Source organism: Belonocnema kinseyi, chromosome 3 (genome assembly GCF_010883055.1).
Source record: "Belonocnema kinseyi isolate 2016_QV_RU_SX_M_011 chromosome 3, B_treatae_v1, whole genome shotgun sequence".
In the NCBI taxonomy this organism is placed as follows: domain Eukaryota; kingdom Metazoa; phylum Arthropoda; class Insecta; order Hymenoptera; family Cynipidae; genus Belonocnema; species Belonocnema kinseyi.
The window spans coordinates 4,005,102-4,015,866 of record NC_046659.1 but is presented as its reverse complement, the minus strand read 5'-3'; the positions used below and the strand labels follow the sequence as shown (position 1 = coordinate 4,015,866).

At 32.7% G+C, this 10,765-nt stretch overlaps 1 protein-coding gene across 3 annotated transcripts in view; it reads left to right on the top strand.

Moving 5' to 3' along the window:
* Positions 1-7,899: 7,899 nt before the first annotated feature.
* The window catches only part of LOC117170201 (plasma membrane calcium-transporting ATPase 3), a 1,035,667-nt gene continuing 1,032,801 nt past the window's right edge, over positions 7,900-10,765 (top strand). For 2 of the 3 annotated variants that reach the window (XM_033356794.1, XM_033356796.1), the window contains exons 1-2: positions 7,900-8,337; positions 8,685-9,037. The gene's annotated coding sequence lies outside the window, so the exon portion shown is untranslated. The remainder of the gene's footprint in view (positions 8,338-8,684; positions 9,038-10,765) is intronic. The other variant, XM_033356797.1, reaches the window with a different exon arrangement.

The window sequence follows — 10,765 nt, the reverse complement described above, 5'->3', positions numbered from 1 at the left end:
ATGGAAAATCTTTTTTTAAATTTTTTTCATTACCTTTTGATAGTACCTTTTGAATGAAGGTAGTTAAAAAAGACACCCCGTTTTCGTTTTGGGGTAGAACACACTGTATATCCTCCCCTAGACGATTTTTTGTGCAGTTTTTCTCAATTTTGGCTGTTGTCCGCAAATGGAAAATCTTTTTAAAAATTTTTTTTCATCACCTCTTAAAAATAACTTTCGAATAGGAGGGGTTAAGAAAGTCACCCCCTCTTCGTTTTGGGGTAGATCACACTGTAGATCCTCCCCAAGAGGATTTTTGTGCAGTTTTTCTCAATTTTGGCTGTCGTCCACCCACTCTTCGTTTTGGGGTAGAACACACGGTATATCCTTGCAGTTATGTGTTTTCTGTGTTTTTATTGCTAGAGTCGCTTTCGTAAATAGAGACACTGTTTCCGAGCATTTTTTTATTATACTGGGCTATATGTGAGCTAAAAATTTAAAAAAAATTCGTCATATGACGTCAGAAACTGCAGTCCAATTTTTCGACGGGATACTGAGATGAAATTTATGACCCCTCGAAAAAAATCCTAGTGGGGAGGGCTTGGAAAACCCTTTTTTCTGGTATAATTTTACAGAACTTGAAATACAAAGTATTTTACTTAAAGTATTTGAACTAAGCAATTGCCGATAATTGTTCACAAATAAATGTTTTTGACATTAATAACACTAAATAATATTTAAAAAACTAATAATAAGAAAATTAGTGGTCAAAAATATATTCAAAGCGTTCCAAATTTAGGAGTTGTTTTCAAATTAAGAATCTGCAAATCGAATTAATTCAGAATAAAATTTCAAAATAGAACAAATTAAAAACTGTAAAAATTGATCACTTAAAATTCAAAGGAATTGAAATTACATTAGCGCTTTCAAATAAAAATGATCTTCAATTTTATACTATTTTAAACTACACGGAGAAAAAGATATTGCACAATGTTATCGCAACAACTCTGTATTGAAATAAAGCGCAGCATAATAACATACAAGCAGGTTCTGGAGCTTTTTAGGATATTATAATGTACTATCATCGCTTGGCTACTACTAGAACCCTCGTATAATTAATATAATAAAATAATAATACAATGTAAAATCTTGCAGTGTACGATATCACGATTTTATGATATTATAATGTGATGATTACGACATATAGCGCAGGAATTACGGTATATATTGCAATTCTTGCGATATAATTTTCTCCGTGTACATTAAATGTTTCAAACTTAGGAAAAAAGATCCGATAGAAAGCGAGTCGGTTTAAATTACGCAACTGTCATTTGCAGATTAAAAGAATAAAAATGCAATCGGTTGGCCACATTTTTAATCGGTCACCTGTGCTCGGAACTTTAAATCTGCCATTCTACATTCGTCAAAATGCCGAGTGAATAGAGTTGAATGAGACTGAAAAACCTGAAATAATTCCTTTGAGTATTCTATGATTTATTAATGTGCATATGAATGGGTTGAGCTTCAACATGAAATGAAGTTCTTAAAAGATCACACCCAATGCTAAAAATACGGTGCGCACATAGCAATTTTCAATAAGCGTGAATCTGCCAATTGTAGGTTAGCTCAGGCTGTGTTCAACTAAGTGGACTATGCAGATTGAAATTTAAAGAATTAATTGTTTCGAATGAGAAGTATGAGGTAACAAATTTGAATAGCACCATGCTGATTAATCAAAAATTAAAGAAATTCAAATTAAATAATATTGTAATATAATATAATTGATGCGGCCATTTATTTATAAATGCAATGATTATTTAGTTGCAATTCTCTTTTTACAGTGCTTTCAATAGATTATCCTGTACAACAATTATAAGATATACACTGAATTAAGCGCTAGTGACATACAACATTTTCAGTGCACATTCTAATGGCTGCAGTGAGTCCACGTGTTATAACAAACTCCGCAATTCGCTTATATCCATTTGCATCAAAAACATCCAAATGTTTATCATTTAAATACCCGCATCTTTGGTAAAGGTAATTTCGATAAGATATAACGTGAGTGTTAGTTTTTGTAAATTTAAGATTCATATATGGTAAATGAAAATAAATAAATGTTATTTAACATTCTGATGTGATGTAATGCAAATATGCCAAAAAAATATTTAGTAAAATCAATTAAAATGCCTAAAAATAAATAGTCTGTAAACAAAAATACACTAAATGTATGCCAGGATTTTCATAAAAGTTGCCCATTGAACTATTTTTTAATTAATAATTTTGACTATTTAAATTAAATTTGTTTTATTTAAATTAATAATGTTCTATCGGAATTATCGTTCCTCTATCGGTTATTGCTAATTCATAATCGCTACTGAATGGGCCAGAGAAAGAAATTACGTGGCCGATTTAAAAAATTGATTTCTCATTCAAAACTCACTCTAACCGATGGGCGGTTATCTAGAATTCCAGTGACAGATACGGACTTCAGAAGACCTCAAAACCAATTCAAATGCACGTGAATTGATCTTTCTTTCCTGGCAAGTCAAAGCTGCTTAAATTGTAGAATTTATTATTTTTATTAGATTCAAAAATAATAAAATTGATTTCACAAATTTGTCTAAAAGAAAAAAATTAATTTTTCGTCATTTTACCCTTTCAAAAGGTAAATTTTAATAATTATAAACCTTTAAAATTGAATTATGAAAAAAAACTTTAAAAAAAGTATTTTTTATTTTTTAATAGAAATGTTTTGAAAAACGCTATTGCAAATAAACAGGAAAAATTCTTTGCATTGACATTAACAGATTTTAAAAATTGTAATTTATTTATTTTTTGTATATCTATTAGATATAATAATTTATTCAGTTATTTAAGTCCATTTAAACAATTTTAAAGTTTCACTCATGAAAAATTTTTTATTATGGATTTTAAAATTGATTACGTTTTTAATATTGGGTAATAGTAAACCCAAGGACGTATGAACTTTTTGCTACTTTTTAATATTTTACATTACTTTATTGTCATATAATTGTTTATGTAATTATAACAGTTATACAATTGGGATATACTTTAGATACATTAAGTCTGAATTTTAATATTAAATTTTGAATTATTTATAAACAAAACGATTTTTAGATCATTTAAATTGTGAGTATGAAAAATTACAATTGCATCGAATATTTTATTTAACGGCTCTACAGAAAAAAACAGAAGATAAACTTTGCATCGATTTCCGACGAAAGATTCGCGGAGAAAAATGGAAAAATAATTTGTATTAAGAGTGCTGTATTACATTACAGATTATTATGTTACTAGTGACTGTTGCTCGAGTACAGGTATCCTTTCTAAAGTTTTAAGTTGTAATTACTAGATCACATCATTCCTATATCTATAATAACTGTTTTATAGACCAATAAAATTAAATGTTATATAGATCTTACTTTGATTTACCTTATTTATATATACCTTATTTAGTAAATCCTCTTAAAAATATATTACTGCGTATAGTTAAGATTAGAATCGAAATAAGATGCGTCGTGCGATGTCAAATATTCGATGCACATAGAGACGCTCGTATTAGCAAATAAAGTTAAGTCCGTGAACATTCTGGGACTCTTTACCAGAAAGCCACCATTAATATCACGCAAGCGCATTAGCGCTACATTTTATTTTTCGGAAGTGGATAATTTTGTTTAATCATACTTTTTTGGCCTGAATTCAAAAACACCTCAGCTCTGGCGTGACCTTTATTTTATATTTATAAGCTGATTTCGATTTTACGGAATGTTATTTCGCTCTCCTAAAAAATTTAGTTTGTATGATCTAATTCTGTATACTGCAGCCCTTTAAATATTGTTCTAGGAATAATATTAAAAATTATTTAAATAAACACCGTTTACTTCACTTACCTATGTTTGCAATTTATTATACCATTATACTATTTATTATATCACATAATATGCATTTTTAAATTTGATGAAAATTTATAAATAATTCCTAGCTTTTAACAAAATTTTATAAAATTCTCATCACTTAAAAATCTTCATTTTTAAGACTTATTTCTTCTAATTTCAGCTAGCCTTTGATTCAATGTTCAAATTCAACTTCAAAGTTAGAATATTAATCAGTTTTAGGTATTTTGTATCTTAAACAATTTTCTAAACTTTAATGTTTCGATAAATTATTTGTATTAGCTGCTTTTGCTTTTAACTTTGAGGTTTTTACTAAAGAAGATTAGTAGAACTATAATTATTCGATTCTTTTTTTAAGCTGCAAAATCAAATTTAAATTTAAATATTTTTTTACTTATAATACATCTGAAAGTCATAAATCCGTTACATTTTTGGACTTAAGAATTTGAACAGAAATCGTAAATTAAATAAATGTTTAAATTAAACATTTAGTTATTAAAATTAAAATTAATTAAATTGAAATATTTTCATCTAGCATTTGTAAATCCACCTGTTTGTATAAAATGTGTAAGACGAAAAAATAGAACAAAAATATATACCCCTGTTAGCTCTGGCTTACCAGCGTAAAATTTTGACTGAGATTTTGTCAGCAGATTCCAAGCAATACATTAGCGTAATTAGCTAGAGCGTCTGACATAGACTTAGGTTTTAAGTTGTTTAGGTAGGTAGGGTTCCAATCCCACGAGGGTGTGATTTTTCATAGCGTTTAAGCGTTCGATTACGTTTGTAATCGACCGCACGTGCAATTGCATAATTTAACAAATAAACTGAGTACAGTTATTAAAAATAAAACTTTTTTTTTTGTAAATTTATCATTATGTTACATCATCTGTTTAGAGCTGCTGTAATGAAACAGCTACTGACGATTTTATTATGAAACGTATAATATAAGAATGTCTGTTTATTTTTCTTACTTTTCTTATAGCTCGATTTTCCTTTTGTTGCTGTACTCTACCTCCGACTCTACACGCGTTCTTACACTGAGTGAGTCCTTAACGGTCAAACCTTTTGTTACTCTAGCGACAAGCGTTTAGGCTGAACTATTTAATTCCTATTCTTAATATTTGTATATTAACTTTTGTGAGATGACCCAACGTGAAAATAAATTCCTTTACTTTTCTTATAGCGCATTCGTTTATCCTGTGCTGGAGTGGAGCAAGAGCACTCCGATCGCTCCGTCTTACTTCTTCTTACTTCTTTCTTCTCACTCCGACCTGCGTCGGTGCAGATCGGAGTGCACCAGTGCATGATAACCGAATACGCTGTTAGAGTATTAGACTAAGTCACCTATTTCTAACAATGATCCCCAGGTTTTCAAACTGGATTTCTCTCCGTGTTCGCTGCAACAAAAATAACTTTACAGGATAAACATTAACGAAATATCGAGTAAACTTTCTTTTGTTTTTCTATGACAACACGTGTGTTTTGAAAACCGTGAAATTGTCTGAATCAACCCTTATCCCTCCAAAAAATTTCCTGAAACAAATGTTATCATTACTTTATTCTGTGTCAAATCAGGTAAGCTGTTTTGACAGTTCTGGGTCGAAACTGAGTAGATTCGACCTACTGGGCTGGGATCGCTAGTAGATACAGGATCTACCTTTGGAGACCCCTGGTGTAGCCTGTAGTCTGTAGTTTGTAGTCCGTAGTCTGTAGTCTATATTCCGTATTCTGTAGGCATAATAACTTTCGAAATACTGATAAGATTGGATTGATTGCACATGTTTTTAAGGAATGAAAAGAAACAACAAATTCCTTGCTCAACCATTCTTGACCAATGGTTCTGGTCTTACCAATCGAAAATGTTTTAAAAACAATAAAAAATGCCATTTTCCTCCAAAACATATTTTTCGTTTTATTCGTGAAAAAATGATACTAAAAAAGTTCATTTTTCCGTAGAATTATGAAAGATACAAAAAGTGGTGGAAAGTGAAAATGTTCACATCAAAAAGGTGAATGTATTTTTTACACTATTTTTTGGTAAGTTACATATTTTTCGTTTTAATCGTGAAAAATTCTATTAATAATTAAAAAATTCCGCTTCTCGCCTATAGTCCTCCATCCAAAAAATATCTACAAATTTTGTAATTTATTATTTTTTGATAGGACTGTTAGTTCTTGTTTTAATCGTAGAAAAGAATTTTTTTAAATAAATTTTTTGCTTAGCTGCGAAAAACAGATTAATACTAAGTAAAGAACAAAACAGAAAATAGAAAATTGGGCGTCCTGGAAAAATTTTAATCGTGTACAAAGCCCAAGAGACATTATGAGAAAGTGTTCTTTAAAGCCGAATGAGATTCAACAAAAGAGAATTCGCAATCGCCAAATTACAATTGTTGATATTCGAACCTTTAATTTGAAAAGGCCTATGCACAAATGTGGTCAAGTAAAAAGACTGAGCGCGTAGCATGATATAAATTCAGTTCTGATAGGAGCCGAAAAGGGTGACTTTTGTTGTTATTAAATGTGTTTTTTTTTCTCATTTTTAGTAAAAAATGCTTTAGAAAGAAAGTTTGCTAGGTTTCGCAAAGGTTGCGAATTATCGTCCAATTTTTTTGAAGTTATGTAACAGAAATTCTGACAGGAATCGAAAAAGGTTTGTTATTTACATTTTAGCACCATAGTTCAAACAAGAAATTTTGGTAATTTTCTCGAATTTCTAGTTTTGTCGTTACTTTTATTATAAGTTCTGTGATTGAAATTTAGAGAGAAACTAAAAAGAGCTATTTTTGTTGTTATTAAAGATGTTACCTTATGTTGGGTTTGCTCAAAAAATTTCAAGAAAGCAATTCTACTGGATTTTTCAAATGTTGAAATTTATGATTAGTTTTGTGACAAGTTATGTAGCAGAAATTCTGAGAGGAATGGAAAAGCGTTATTTTTGTTTCTAAAAAATGTGTTTAGTTTTTTAAATCTTATTAAAATTACAGGAAAGACATTTTTGTGCTTTTCTCAACTTTACACTATTTTGTAAACCTTTTTTAGAAGTTATGTAACACAAATTCTGAGAGAAATCAAAAAGGGTGACTTTTGTTGTTAGAAAATGTATTTGGCTTTTCAAATTTTGTTGAGGAATTTTCCAAAAAGCAATTTTGCTTGGTTTCGTAAATGTTCATTTTTTTCTAGTTTTGTTATAAATTATATAACAGAAATTCTCTAAAGGTCGCTCTTCAATTTTTTGATTAGGCTAAACTTTGAAGCTTTTTGTATCCAATCTAAGCGTCTCACAACTTTTTGGTAAAGGACTTTTTTATTCACTGTCACCTAGTACAGGGGGTTGCATAGGTGGTAGGATACCCTGTATTATAATTCATAACGTTAAAGTGCAAAGTTAAACTATGCCGAATTTCTAAGTTAACTCGGAATGACCCATATCTATATGAAAACGTCTAATAAGTATTATATTATTCTTCAGATTTTTAAAAATGCCCATGTGAAAATAAGTACTTGTAATATATAACTAAAGAATAAATATTTATGGGGCATTATTTCTAAATACCCCAACTCTAATAATCATGTACTGAGATTGTTTTAAAATTCTGTGACAATGTTTCTCTGCTGAACAGTACTTAATCTAAAAATGTATAGAACAGGATCTTGAATGGGCTTGGGTGTATTCTATCAATGACCCAATACAGTAGCGGGAATTTTTCATTAGAGCATACTGCTTGACTGGATGCATTAACACTAATATATAAATACGTCTCACGAGGAGATAAAACCCAGGACGAGAAGGCGCCGGCCACGCCATGTGTATAGCAAAGCCAAGCCAAGGGGTTGGAAGCAGCGGCAGCAGGGAGCTCGCATCGTCATCGGGATGAAACTTATGGATAGGTGGGTGGATGGGTGGGTTATTTGCTGCGCAAGGGCATTTGAAGGCGCATGCCTTTATGTTCCGGTGTGTCACAAAACATAGCTACCACAGTCTGATAGAAACCATAGTACCGCATACTCTGCGTACTGAATCGCGCTGGAAATAAATCGTGACTCTTCTTTCATCTGCCCCCTTCCCCCTGCTTTTCACGCATACTTTTCGGAGTTCCGGAAAATTCAGCTGTTAGTTGGCTAGCAATCATTTTAAGAGCGAAACCTATATGAAAAGTGACTTCAAGGAGTAATCTGACTGAATTCATATTGTGCGTCAGAGACCTTTCAGTTTTCAATCTCTTTTACGTGAACGTGAATCGCGCTTGCAAAAGCACGAGATTGTTACAATCGAAAGTTTCTAACCTCATACAGGCAGTGCTGACATTACAAATGCCAACTTGTATTTGTGAATAATATTTCCACTGCATGGTTCTCACAGCTGGAATAGAGAAGGTTGTATTCAAGCTGATTTTTGTGAAGGATCTTTGAGCCTACTAGCATTCGGGCGTGGACAGTAAGTGTGAACATCGAAAGTGGTGCTGATCATCGAGCTCCCAGTGCAATTACCATTATAATTTATGGTACTAGTACCAGAGTTTGTACTGGTGCAAACACCGGTACCGAAAGTGAAGAATCAGGGAAAAAAGCACCAAGGGAGAGAGAGGGTTAGAGGGGGGATATTTTTTTTAAGTTCTACCATCTACCCTTTATCCCTCTCTTCGTCCTTCGGTCTTGGCCTTTTGGTTTAGTTCTACGTCCCCCCCCCCCCTCTCACTCTTAACTCGAGCCCACTCTCTATTTTAGTTCCCACCTCCTTCCCTTAGCTTCTCTGTCAATCTAACCCTCTTTGTATACACCCAGCCTTGTGTCGTGCATCCTCGACTTCGTCGCAGAAGTGTACGAGTAAAAGAGCGACAGTGACCTAATTTCTTACATTTTACTTAAGATCGTGCCGTGTACTTGTAAACGAGTCGTCGCCAATATAAATGTGTCGATCACGATACAAAACGTAAAAAGTAAGGAGAAGAGAAAGAAGAATCTGCGGCAGGGAACGGCTGCGAGCAAGTTTATTTTTAGTGTGCGCGCGCGCCCCTTGAAGGCGCTGAGAGTAGTATATTATATTGAGCAAAGCGGTGGAGGCCCGATGAAGCGGTGTATGTGACATCAAATTTTATCTTGCCACCTCGACCAATACACCTCGCAGACCTTCCACGGTGAGTATTATTTTCGATGGTGTGGATTGATTAGTCGTTCCTCCACTTTCCGCCCCGTATCTTCTTCCGCCCTATAAAACCCTCTCGCTGACGACCGATCCTTTCATTGCTACTATTCACCGCGCCTCTACCCCTTTCCGCTCGATATTCCTCCTGTTACCACTTCTTTAACTCTCCTCCCCGAACTCAAAAGGTTGCGAGTTTCGACCTAATGCACTTGTTCCAAACCCTCCTCGGGCTCTGGAAGTTACCGACAGCAGTACTACGGAAATTATGTAATGAGGCCGTAGCCGTACGATGTCAGCGCAGCCGTGCTGCTGACTGCCTGGGCTGCCTCGTTCTCACCGTCGACGAGAATATTATTTCGGGAGCGCCAGCGGCAGGCACATGGTCTCTGTGTGATGTAGTTCAACAGCGACTTACGTAACTCGCATAAACATCTAGGATGTATTCATACATCGCGCGAGTTCAATCTCACTTTACCCTGTTCATTTTCTTCATGCTTCACTCATCGTCACTCGTCAAGCTGTTACTCGTGACAAGCACCTTCCTCTTTTTCAATCACCTCACTACACTATTCCCAACCTTTACGATAGTTCAGTGAATATTGCACTTCATTCCATGCCATTTTATTACATTAAATACTTTTAATAAATGTTCTTATAACTACTTGAGCTTCTCAAAAGAAACTTGACTGTGATCCTATTTTTTATTGTATTTTTTGCTTTATCCTTCAAATGGTAGAGTACTGGTTCAAAACAAAGGCGATTGCTCCGCCACACTTAAATCCAATATGTGTGCCACTGGATAAAAGTCGAAGAAGTACTAGTGTAGCCCGCGCCGCTCTCTACATCTGCACATATGTTTGAAATTAGCACTATCAAAAAATTGATTTCTATCATTGGCTCTGATGATTTTTTTAAATATATGAAATATATAACTCAGTTATACATGTTATATTTATGCAGTCAAGTTTATAGTACTGCCTCCAAAAACTCTAAATGTGTGTCCCTGGTTTATGTGTCATTTTTTAAAATTGTATATCACTGATAAATAAATAATGTTAATGGAGTTTTAAAAGACGAAATATTGATAAGCTTTTTAAGTTGATAAGGTGAAAAATAATTTAATCACTCCATCACACCCTGGAATAAAAAGATAAAACGTATATTGTAGAACATTATTTTTATTATTGAGTTGAGGCACACCGATTGCGAAATTAATATGAACATTAAAAATTAATTTTCCCTGGCATTGCAGAACTTTAAAAATGTAAATTAAACAAGTTTTTCACGCGTCCACTCCATCACTCTTTGTCCATGTCAATCGTGAATTTATCCCTACAATCAAAACGCCATATTTTATAACTTTTCATCTATTTTTAAATAACTGTAATTAATGTTTATATTCTAAACTGCTAAAATTAAATTGTTATTAACATTATATATTCACTCTAAAGAAATGCTGTTACCATTTATTATAATTTTTTTTTAATATTTCAACATTTTGAAAACATTGTTGTCAACAATTTTCAACCGCGAATGTGCTTTAGAAAAACATGTTAAAAGTCTTGCCAAAAAGAATCTCTAAACAAATATACCAATGTTTAAACAACGTTCTACAAAACGTTCTTTAAAGCGCATAAATAAAAATGATTACTTTTACCAAATAAATTTTATTGGCTGAAGTCAGAGAAAATCCTAACTATTTTGAAAGAAATATGTATTA